Source organism: Asterias rubens, chromosome 8 (genome assembly GCF_902459465.1).
Source record: "Asterias rubens chromosome 8, eAstRub1.3, whole genome shotgun sequence".
NCBI lineage: Eukaryota > Metazoa > Echinodermata > Asteroidea > Forcipulatida > Asteriidae > Asterias > Asterias rubens.
Genome location: NC_047069.1, coordinates 2991942 through 3003922, shown reverse-complemented (window position 1 = coordinate 3003922; position 11981 = coordinate 2991942).

The window sequence follows — 11981 nt, the reverse complement described above, 5'->3', positions numbered from 1 at the left end:
ATTGCGGAAGTACAACATTTTGTAGATTGGCAAAGGAGGTGCACTGTTTTTGTAATTAAACTTGAACGTTGTTTATCGTACAGAATCCATTACTGTTGCCGGCAATCTTCCACTTCTGATTCACCAAAGAGGTTCAAGTGTACGCAGTGAGCATTAGTCACATCTACAGCTTGAGGTAGGACTTTACTTGCACTAGGGTAAATTGTGTCGTAATGAACACTTGTGTGTGTACGCACAGTACAATAATCAGTTCACACAAACCTTTTTTGAAAGTTTTTTTCAAGATCAACACAAATAATGTCATTAACATATCCTTTTAATTAGAAGTCCTCTAATTCATTCATTTGTTGATAAATAGTGTCATGTTTGTTTGTTTGTTTGTTTGTTTGTTTGTTTGTTTGTTTGTTTGTTTGTGTGTTTGTTTGTTTGTTTGTTTGTTTGTTTGTTTGTTTGTTTGTTTGTTTGTTTGTTTGTTTGTTTGTTTGCTTGCTTGCTTGCTTGCTTGCTTGCTTGCTTGCTTGCTTGCTTGCTTGCTTGTTTGTTTGTTTGTTTGTTTGTTTGTTTGTTTGTTTGTTTGTTTGTTTGTTTGTTTGTTTGTTTGTTTGTTTGTTTGAACAATATTCAGTTATGAAGTTATCCGTCTGGCAGTGTGCAAATAAGAATTTAAAACATATATACAAAATCAATAATCAGTTTAATATAAATGTAACTTTAATATAAATGTAACCTCCATTTTAAGAACCAGAATTTTAAAAATGTACTCGTGGAAATTATAAATACGAATGACATGAATTGAGTTACACGCATGCCATGACTTAAGTTGTCCCTGGTCATTGCCTTGGTGCCCCATAGAAACATTCCAATAGGCTTTTGAGACTTTCCAATGGAAGTGCCCTTTGTGAAATTAAAATGGACTTGGGCGTTAGTGTTATTCTTTGTGTAAAGTATTAAGGGAAAAACAAGGGCAAAATCAATAACAACACACATCGTGTCTATGATGGCCTCCAAATGCCACAATTCCGTTAAATGTATGGGAGTCGTAAGTCAACTGTTCACAAAATTCTGGGCATGGACACATAATAAGCCTAGCGTATGAAGTAGCCCGAACGTATGACGTCACACTTTGACGTATGACGTGTACCTTTGACCTCGCAATCATTTCACACTGAGATTCGCGGTCAACTCACACCCACATTATACCAAAAGTATCGATGTTTTCAAAGTTTGTGTTTTAGGATCAACACAAATAATGTCATTGTCATCAGACCCTATAGTTAGAAGTCCTCTTGTTCATTCATTTGTTTATTAGGTGTTCGGGCAACTCTTTGATATTGTTCATTTTTTTTCTTTTTAGTTTTTATTCTTCCTCTCGATGAAATTGTGCATGCAGGTAGACAATGACCAGTAGATAATACAAAAGTTGTTACGTCACGATGACGTCGTCAGTTGTTTAAATATACTAATCCAAAGTTTATTATTTCAAAAAATCGTAACTCAAGAAGTAAAGCTATTACAACAATAGCTTTGGACACCCAGCAGGGTGGATACTAGTCTTGGTTCAGGACTCTCCTGGATTTGTAACAAGAAAGCGCGCTATCACCCCCAACGCGCTATCAACCACGAACCGCTATCACAGGAGAGTCTTGGAACATTCGTTAAATCTCCCCCCAAAATCGGGGGGAAACATAATGCGCGTGCGTAGGTTTCCCGCAGAGCCCGCCCCTTTTTTTTTTTTTTGGGGGGGGGAGATTTAACGAATGTGATAGCGCGTTGGGGGTGATAGCGCGCCCTGTTGTGACAAATCCAGGAGAGTCTTGAACCAAGACTAGGTGGATACGTGCGCATTACAAGTGTTGTTATTATTATTATTAATTTATACCTCATCGGAAAGGTCTTGCAAAGAGCTTTGAACGCTTCACAGACATGACCCCCCCCCCCGCCACTTTGACCTTCACTTCAGGTTCAAAACTTAAGTTGAAGATTTCAAAAGTTTATAGCCGACGCCTGTAGTATGCGCCTACATATAGCACGAATGAAACAGTAATGAGAATGTCATCTGTTTACACTGTTGTTGTGACTACATGCGTATTCACTAAAGTGGCGTGATGCTGTATTCCGTTTTACGCTGTGCCGATGACCAATGCATAGTATTATAAGTTATCACACAAGCGCGGGAGGAATACGGAAAAATATAGCGCTTATATCCAAGGTAGTGATAGTAGCCGTGCAATATTATACACATAATGAATGTTTATGAGTGCAATGGTGCGAATATGTTCAAGAGTTGAAAGATGGAATGTTCTATTCAACGAGGCGGAGCCGAGTTGAATGGAACATTCCAGCTTTCAACGAATGAACATATTCGCACCATTGCACGAATGAAAAACATTCATTATTTGTTTTATATAACATCCAAGTAGAACTTTGTCATTTTGATTGAAAGATACAACTTTCAAAACAAACAATTTCAACTGTAGAAGCCGAATGCTAGTAATTTTACTATGCCTTCTTGCAGTAACACCTGCTGCGTTACCAAAGACACGCGCACGCAGTGATGTTTTTACTCAGCTTTTTCGTTCCATCCGAAAAGTACCATTGCACGCTGGCAGCGTGCCAGCGTGCAATGGTACTTTTCGGATGGAACGAAAATGCACGGCGAGTGACTCAGCGTGCAATGGTACTTTTATTTGCTATCACGTGACGGACAATCCTCCAATCAAATGGCAAGGATCTGCTTGGGTGTTATATAAAGTTTTTTATCACCACTCCATTCCATTCTGCGAATCTGATTGGAGGATTAGCGCGTACTTGAAAATAACATAATATGGCGCAACTTACGCAACGGAAACGAATGCATGTTCGGCGTCAAATTGTTTCCTTTTTGCCCTTCTGATGACATATGGTGATGGTGGAGTTGAAGACAAAGTTTCGCTGAGATGGCCACCTACTTCAGTGGTTCGTAAGACTTTTTAATTACGTGAAAAAATACAAGCAGTTGTGTTGATCAACGGGAATAAAAAGATTCAGCGGAATGGTTTTGGATCCAGTGACAGACTTCCACTCGCTTTGTTGCATTCCTTATTTCCATGATACACTTTAGAGGTAAAAGTAGTACTGAACTCATTATATGTTTTTAGTCAAAATTCACGAGGGGCTTAGGTTTGCCGTTTCCTCGATTTGCCTTCGTTTTACACTTTTATTAAAAACAAGTGCCCCTTTCAACAGTCTAAAGTTAACAGCCCGCTCGTCTGTAGGAAAATCATTATCTTAAAATAAAGCAAATATCCTTTAATTTAATGCACACACTGTTCTTGACGTAACGACATCTAGACATCAATGTTTCATGCACCGAAACTTGATGAGTATTTAAAGTTTTAAAGCAACAGAACTTTAAAATTGTCAACATATTGCATGGCTTATTTTGAAAAATAATATATTATACAAGCTTCATTAAACGTGATACAATGTACATGTACTTGTGAGTAACCCTAAGTGCAGTTTCGAGATCTGCAGCGAAGATGATCAAAAGGAAGTCAACAAAAATATTGCTCTGTATGATTTATGATTATATTGACCCTTTCAATTCTGAAGATAAATTGAACAAAATCTCCCGGCGCCTTGGTGAGCGGTTTTAAGTATCTGGACTTCCGACAAGTTCGTACTGTATGAAATAAAGTTTGACCCATCCTTTAATTTTACAGATAATGACGTGAACAAATTAATATTTGCTTTCGTCTGCTGACAACATTTTTTGTGTAAGTTTACTAAGTACGTACTTCAAATCAAATCTCTCGATAAGAACTTAGCTATGACGTCATAAGTTAAGAAATCTGTTTATAACAAAAGTTCATTGTTTTGAAAAATTCTATCATGCGCAAGATGATTTTCAGCTTGGCTTTTTCTTGTGAATATTCGTTGTATGCATGTTTTTTATAGTTCCTGTTGAAACTATGGTGGTAGAAATAACAAAATTGAAATGTAAAAAAGTAATCCGTTTTCATTTTGATTTCTTTGCATTTTGACGAGCTATTAACAAGTTATTCTTTTCATCGATTCCAACACTGACCCGACGATACCCGAACACTATAGTGTTTGTTTATGAAAACACTAAATTCTAGTTTATTTGTCGTTTTTGTTTGAACAATATGAAGTTATTAGTCTAGCAGTGTGCATAATATTAAGAATCTAAATACATAAAACATCAATACTTAAGTTTTATAATGTAGCCTCGAAGAAGTTTTAAAAATGTACTGATGGAACAAATACTAATCACATGCTTTGAATTTCACGCAGGCCATGACAGTGCCCGGTCATGGCCTTGGTGCCCCTTCAAAACATTCCACAGACTTTTGAGATTTTCCACTGGAGTACCCTTTGCAAAATGAAAATGGCCTTGCTAAACATTGTGATTGCCGGCTGGGCGTTGGTGTTATTCTTAGTGTAAAGTACAATGTATAAAAGGGGAACAATTATAACTCTTCAAAATGGAGATTGGAGATATTCTGCTTTCCGTGCTTGAAATATAAGCATAACTACCATCTCTGAATATATCAGTCTTTGATTGAGGTATGAAAATGCTCATACCTTTGCCATCTTTTAATTCTGTTAAGTGACAGGCTTTAAGTTTGGACATTTCTTCATGTCTGAAAAGTAGCGAAAACTTAAGAGAGATGGAAAAGGCTGTACGCAAGTCTATTAAGGTACGGTTTTCTCCGACCAGTTTGTCAACCATGCAATTACTTGTTCCAAGGTTATGGCTCTTTCTGGTTGGTTGGTTTGTGCAATTGGCGCCTTGCACTTACTATGATTTGTTGAACTATAGGCGAATCAACGGGGTTGGGTTTGTATTAACCAATGAGTGTAACCATTTTATTGCTGCTGATGGGGAAGTGATAAAGTTATCGGATTTAGCGGTTTCCATCTTATTAACCAGGTAAGCAGCGATTATTTGATCTCTAATTGGAAGAATTATCTCTAAAACCGTTATCCTGCAACCAACTAAAGAATTGTCTGCATTTGGACATGTATGTGTTTATCGTGCCTTCCGCTTTGGCTAATATGACTTCGTTGAAGATGCGTTTCTTCTTACTTTCCAGACCAAAAATGTTGCTTGAGTATAATCTAGTGCATCAAATGGGAATGGCAAAGTAGAGATGAAATGTTTTAATGTATCCTACATAAGTAAATGTAATTGTGAATTACTGAGAGGAGAAGGTATTAGTATGGATTGTACAATCAATATAAACAGCACAAACATTGCCAGTGAATCGTGGGGACCCTAGAAGTGAGTTCTTATTTCTACCTAGCTGTAGTGCAACGTTTCCTTTCGTTGTGATAAAACCTTTTATCCATGACCTGTAATGAGACCAGAGGATTGGCCAAAATATGGAAGAGGGCCATTGGGGAAATACCAACACGCCTTTTCCTCTGCAGAGGTGGATGTGCTCTAGCACCAGTGGAATGGCAGATTGACTATCTGAGAAAACTTTAAGTTGTGAACCACTTAACATTGGCAAAAAGGAATTAATGGCAAACGAATAGTATTTAACTCTCTCCATGTGGAGCTTTTCTGGGCTTCTTGTTTGGTCCAGAGCTTATGAGCTACATGGATTTCATTACAAATGATTGACCTGCACCCTGTGCGCTAGCATCACAACAAACAAGTTTAGTAACATTCCTTGTTGCAAAGACATTACGTAGATTCAAAGAGGCTGCATTATTTTTTCAGAATTGGATTTCGGAATTGCAATGTACATGAGCTCGATTACTTCGTCTTCATCGGCCGCTTGAGCAATTTTAATCTGACAATGTCTGGTCATGAGTCTTACAATATGTCTACACACTGGACTTCATGATATGATTTGTCCAACCAGAGAATGCAATTTTCTGACGGATAATGGAGCTGAATTGAGTAGGCTTAACTCGTTAATTGATCTAAGCAATTTGTCTATGCGTCTCTGAAGTACTTTCAGTGTACCTCCTTTGGAATCCCATTGCATGCCTAGCCATTCAATCTCAGTAGTAGGATCCCACTTACTCTTTTCTATGTTATAGATAAAGCCATCTCTAAGTAAATCAATCCTTACATGCTTAGATATTCTGTAGCTGAGGCATAATCTAATTCAGTATTTCCTGTACTTGGAATCACAACAATGCCGTCATCTAGATATAGTGCAATTAAAATACCCGATGCTCTCCAATGTGTCACTAAAGTTTTCATGACTTTCGTAAACAACCAGGGTGCGGAGGATAAACCGAAAGGGAGAACATTGAATTCCAAATAACGTTTCTCTCCTCGCATTTCCCATGAAAACCGAGGTAAGGCTGAAAATCAGGTGCGATATTTATGTGGTGGTAACCTGATTTTAGGTTAAATGTGAATAGTCTCGCATTTTTTGAGACGAGATTTAAGCCAACTTTCCAATCATCTAGCTTAATGTTTTTTTGTTTTTTTACAAATTTGTTAAGCCTGCTTAGGTCTAAAATTAGACGTTTCTTTCATGAAGCCTGGTAGGCCACAGATAGGGGGCTCACACTAGGAAGGCTCGTGTTTTTCTGTTATTCTTTTTGATTTCAACAGATCTAGGACGGTCTCTGTGACAAACTGGTATTCTTTATTGGCTGAATTGTTATTTCGATAAAACATTGGATGGGGCTGTGCTGTAAATGGAATTTTGTAGCCTTCTGTGATAACCGATATGACCATTCTGGAAGAACTTATTGTATACCAGAACTGAGCGTGTTGTTTTAATCGCCCTTTAACGGGAATATTGTCAGAGCATAGCTCTTCCATAACACATGATTGATAATTACATGTACTCCAATACGTCACTGAACTTTGTCTCGAACTGAGATGGTTTATTGACGGATTGCTTGCTGTGAGGGTCCTGCGCCGTACTCGGGCACTGTGATTGGCTGGTTGAGCACTGTGCTGTTTGCTGCTGGGCTTGGGAGGACCGAGGGGATAGCTCGCTGGGAAAATGGTACTCGCCACGGTATGGCCCTGGTGAAGTTGCTGTACAACGGGGAAGCTCTACTGGTTACTGACGGACAGGATGTAAAGGTTTATGATAGAGAACTGAGATACATTCGTCAGTTCCGACCCTCACATAATCAAGTCGAGGGGCAGTCAAAGAGTCTACTTCGTGGTATTTCTGTGGACAATAAAGATCGGGTTGCAGTGGCTGACTGTAAGAGAAAGGTCATATCTCTGCATAATATGGATGGATCCATCATTTCCACAATACATCATGATGATATAAGTAGCGACTGCTTTCTATCTATAAGCAGCAAGGAGCGTCTGGTATTCACACACTTCGGCAAGATGAATCTAGTTTGTGTGGATTTCATTGGAAACGAGGTGTTCAATATCAGCACTTCCATTAACGGCAAATCTGTCAAACCTTATGGTGTGTGCTGCGACGATGCTGGAGACTTTTTTTGTCTGTTTATTGCGGTGGCTGGGGAATCAATGAGATACATCATTACGAAGCATCAGGTGAGCACATCGGCTGTGTAGCTCGTGGCTTGTACGCACCTCTAGACACAGAGATACCAACATACACGATTTGGGCGTAGCAAATACGATTTCGAGCCGTGACTACGACGCTACGATAATACTCAATAAAACACGCCAAACAACCGCCCAATATAATTGTATTAAATCGTACAATACATGCAAACAACGAATGAACTATTAAGTGGAAATAAAAATTAAGAAAAATATCAAAATAATTGTAACAGAAAAGAAAAAACACTTTTAATTTTAGAACGCAGTGTTGAATAATAGCGGCGAATTCACTCGAACATTATACGTGTCTCGACGTAATGATTGTTGCGTGCCCTCTCCCCCGCTGGCTGGCCGGTGAGTATTTTTACGCTAGTGCATTGCTGCAAGATAGTACCCATTGATCTCTATTACACCATGGGGAATAGTGCACACGTGCGTGGGGAATGAGGTTGTGTGTGAGCTAACGTGTCACAGTAACCTCATTCCTCATGTATCCACTATTATTGTGCCTGCGTTGTCTGTACATGTTCTTCATCGAAGCTTGGCACAAAAAGTAAGAAATAATGGCGACAAAAAAGGAGACCTTCTGAACAAAAATACCTTCAACTGAGTGGCCTGTGAGATCTAAGCTAGACAGTTTCCATGTTTTCTTACTAGTAATGTAGCGCCGATGTCCAGACAATGCCCAAAATACGGACACGTATTTTTTGCGCAAAATCCGGACACGTTTTTTTTTTTTTTTTTTTCTCTCTCTCCCAATAGCTTGTTGTTGCATTTCTGACCATTAAAACAAAAACATTTAAGTAAGGCCACCCTTTGTTATGTTTTTTTTTTTTGAAACAAAGTCAGAAGATGAGGGATTTTTTATTTTTTTTTCCAGATTTCTTTTTTCACTGGCCATTATAAACATTTGTAGCTGTTCTGGTGGTGCATACAGAGGTAATTGTTATTTCACGACAATGCCTGAAAATGAGCTAATTAGCATTGTAGAATGTAATAGAAAGATCGGTTTAGGGAGCCCAAGCCACGCTCCCCCTTAACTTTTGGGAGATGCTACTCTTTTTTAAAGTTCAATGTTGGCATCTCTGTAGACATGACGTTTACTCCTACCGGTGACCTCATCGTGGCTGATCGTCACTCGGTCAAGGTCTTGCATCGTCTGTGAATGTCGATGACGTCATGGTCGAAAATGATACAATAATGTCAAATGTGGATGACAATTGGAAATTAACAACATCCAATAATAATAGTGACTAACCAAAACCAAAGCATTCTCATCAAGAATATTAAAAGATAATCATCCTCGGCTCAAGTATGAATCACTGAACAATGCCACAGTTTTGTTATGCGCTTGTGTACATTTTATGGAATGGGCGCAATATAAATGAATAAATTATTATTTATTTAATTAATATGAATAATCTGTCATTCCAAAAAATCCACGGTGAACTACTATTCTAAACGTACCATTAACCTTATTATAAAATGTTTGATTTTCGCTTTACTTTGAGTCACTTATGATTTTATCTCTGGGCTGGTTTACCAAACTTAAAGGTGGTATGATGTAAAATCATAACAATAGACCGATTGCACTACAGACGTCAGGTGACCTGAGATAGGTATTACATATCAACAAACACGGCGTACTGCGTATCAACGTGCGTTAAAAAGACATGATTATTGTTGCATTTGTTGTTTGTTAATTGAGGCTTTTCTTTCTCGAAATCACTGAATAAATTCTGGAGTTTGTACCATGAGACCTTATCGGTGGCTGAGCAATGCCAGTTGTAATGGTTACACACAGCCCACCAATAAAGGAAATTCTATGAGAATGTTCACATAATGTTATGTGTTTGAGCACGGAAAGTGTGGTTTACATTGCCCTCATTGTAATGATTTTGCTGCCAATATTTAAAAAACACAATCTCCTGAAGAAGCTGCAAATTCCTTTATTTTCACCTTCAAATTATATACTTAGAAGGGGTAGCTGTCAGCTAGAGTCGGACAACTTCCCGGTCTCCCTTGACACAGCCCGACTTCACGCCGTGCACAACGCAAGATCCACGGCGCATGAGCTCGCTCAAACCTCGGTAATTAACGTAGTCTAACCATACTCTCAAAAGAAACTTTTGTAGAAGAAAACTGGATTTATCAAACAGCATTTATTTAAATAAATGTCACAACATTCAACTAAAAAAGGGCTTCGTTTTTTAGTAAACGCTGTTAGTTAACGAATACAGCCGATTACGGTCCATCGGTACGAGTCTTCCCATGTCTTGTGTAACTGTGTTTTTCTATACCCCAGGTCTAGGATCACATGTAAACAATGTTAGCGCAATCGGTCTATTATTATGAGGTACATCACAGCCAGAGACCGGTCAGAGGAAACTCCAAGTTTCATGTTCAGTAACATCCAGCTAGGCAAACGTGGTTTTAAGACTACATGTTCGTGCATAAGCAGCCACAGAGATTACAAAGAAGGTAGAGCTATGCGTAGTGGTTAATGATTAGCAGCTCTCATATAACATGTAAATACCGTACTATATGAGAAGAATGTAGAGCTATGCGTAGTGGTTAATGATAAGCAGCTCTCATATAACATGTAAATACCGTACTATGAGAAGAATGTAGAGCTATGTGTGGTTAATGATAATCAGCTCTCATGTAACATGTAAATACCGTACTATGAGAAGAATGTAGAGCTATGCGTAGTGGTTAATGATTACCAGCTCTCATGTATCTTACACGTTAGCCATGTGGGGAGTCAAATTGCCCGTAATAATTATGAGTATGATAACATACTGTTTAAGAACGTGATTCAAGTTTATGCCCACATGCCTACTCCAGAATATGAACTGAAGACGCTTTAGGATGGCCACACAAATTGAATGTTGGATTCTGGACAACCAAGGCTAACTGCAAATAAAACAACTTTCGAAGTATGGTTCGGTCAGCTGATGGGTGACGGTGCTTTCCGGCTGCTACCGTTTCGTTTTATCTTAAACCCCTGGGCCCTTGATCTCTCAGTGAAGTCTTTAGGGTGTCCTCTTTCCTTTTTCCTCGTTACTTCCAGATTCATCCGATGGACCCAAACTATACATTTATAGAGAACCATTGAGTTTGGCCTTCTGACAGTCAGTGCCACACTTGTCCCGAACCCACCAAAATAAAATCGAGTCGGTGATGTGTTGTATTTCACTGTTCACCTTCATTTGATGGACGTGTGAGTCTGATGTATCGCAGTGTGGAACTAAGGGGGAGGGGGAGGTTAATCCCCCCACCAATGTTGTTGTCATTCGGGGCCTTTAAGCGGGCCCCGGACCCCACGCCGCAATGGCTACGCACTCGCATACTCCCATCTAATTTCATCTGAAGTGCCCCCCCCCCTCCCCCTAGACAAATATTTTTCTGGTCGTTTGTTTCTTCTCTGTTAAGCATGTTGTAAGCAACAGCAACACGGATCTTCTGTTTTCAAAGAACTGTTCTTTTACAGTTGGCATATAACTTGTCAAAATAGGAATAAAATACCGCACGCAACAAACAACTTGTATGCCTATAATCTCAATGGCATGCATGGACGCCGCTTTCAGAATATTGGTTTGCCGAGAACATGTAGCGTAAAAAGCAAACCAAACTGGATTGTGCTTGTATTATCATAAGTCAAGTGGTTTACACTACTTGATTTATTTGCATAACAACAAACACGATATTGGAAGGTTGTGTTCAATGCACACAGTTTATGGCGTTATGATGTCGGAAGGTACGGTGTTCTATATATACCACGTGCACAGCAGCATTAAAAGCACAATTTAAAATGCGGTTTATAACAGAAAAGTAGTTTTTAAAAGATAGATATTGTTTACCATTTCCATCATTTTTCATGAGCACTGTGTTTTATGTTCACTATAATTATGTTTCTTGTTAGGTTTTTGGAGTAACTTTTCCAGTCTTCCGTTTTTCAATAGAATGTATTAAAAAAAAATCAAAATATAATTGAACTTTACAACAATTGACTCAAATACTTCCATGTAGTTGTTGTGTCATTTGCTTTAATTGAGACCAGTCCTTTGTGCTGTGCAATTGTACTGCGATCTTAATTGATATTGTATAAAGTATTGTACAAATACGGGATTTGTTTGATCTCCGTCTATCCCTTCAGAATGCCCCGCCCCTTCCACTCCCAAGAAATAAATTACCCCACAAAATCACATCAAGCACTCGAGTGAAGTTTCTGCTTTGGTGAACATTGAGAAGCTTTTCAATGAGTCTTTATACCGGATCAACAATCTTCAAACTTATTCAACAATAAGTAAGTGTTTCAAACAAATTTATATGTTCTACCTGTGTGGCATTTGCGGGAGGGGTGATGAAAGAAAAAAGAAAACTGAAAGGTAACTACCCCAATTAGCGGGATCGGGAAGCTAGAATTTTGATTAGTTGTGTCATGTTCCTTTTGGAACCTGCTGATGAC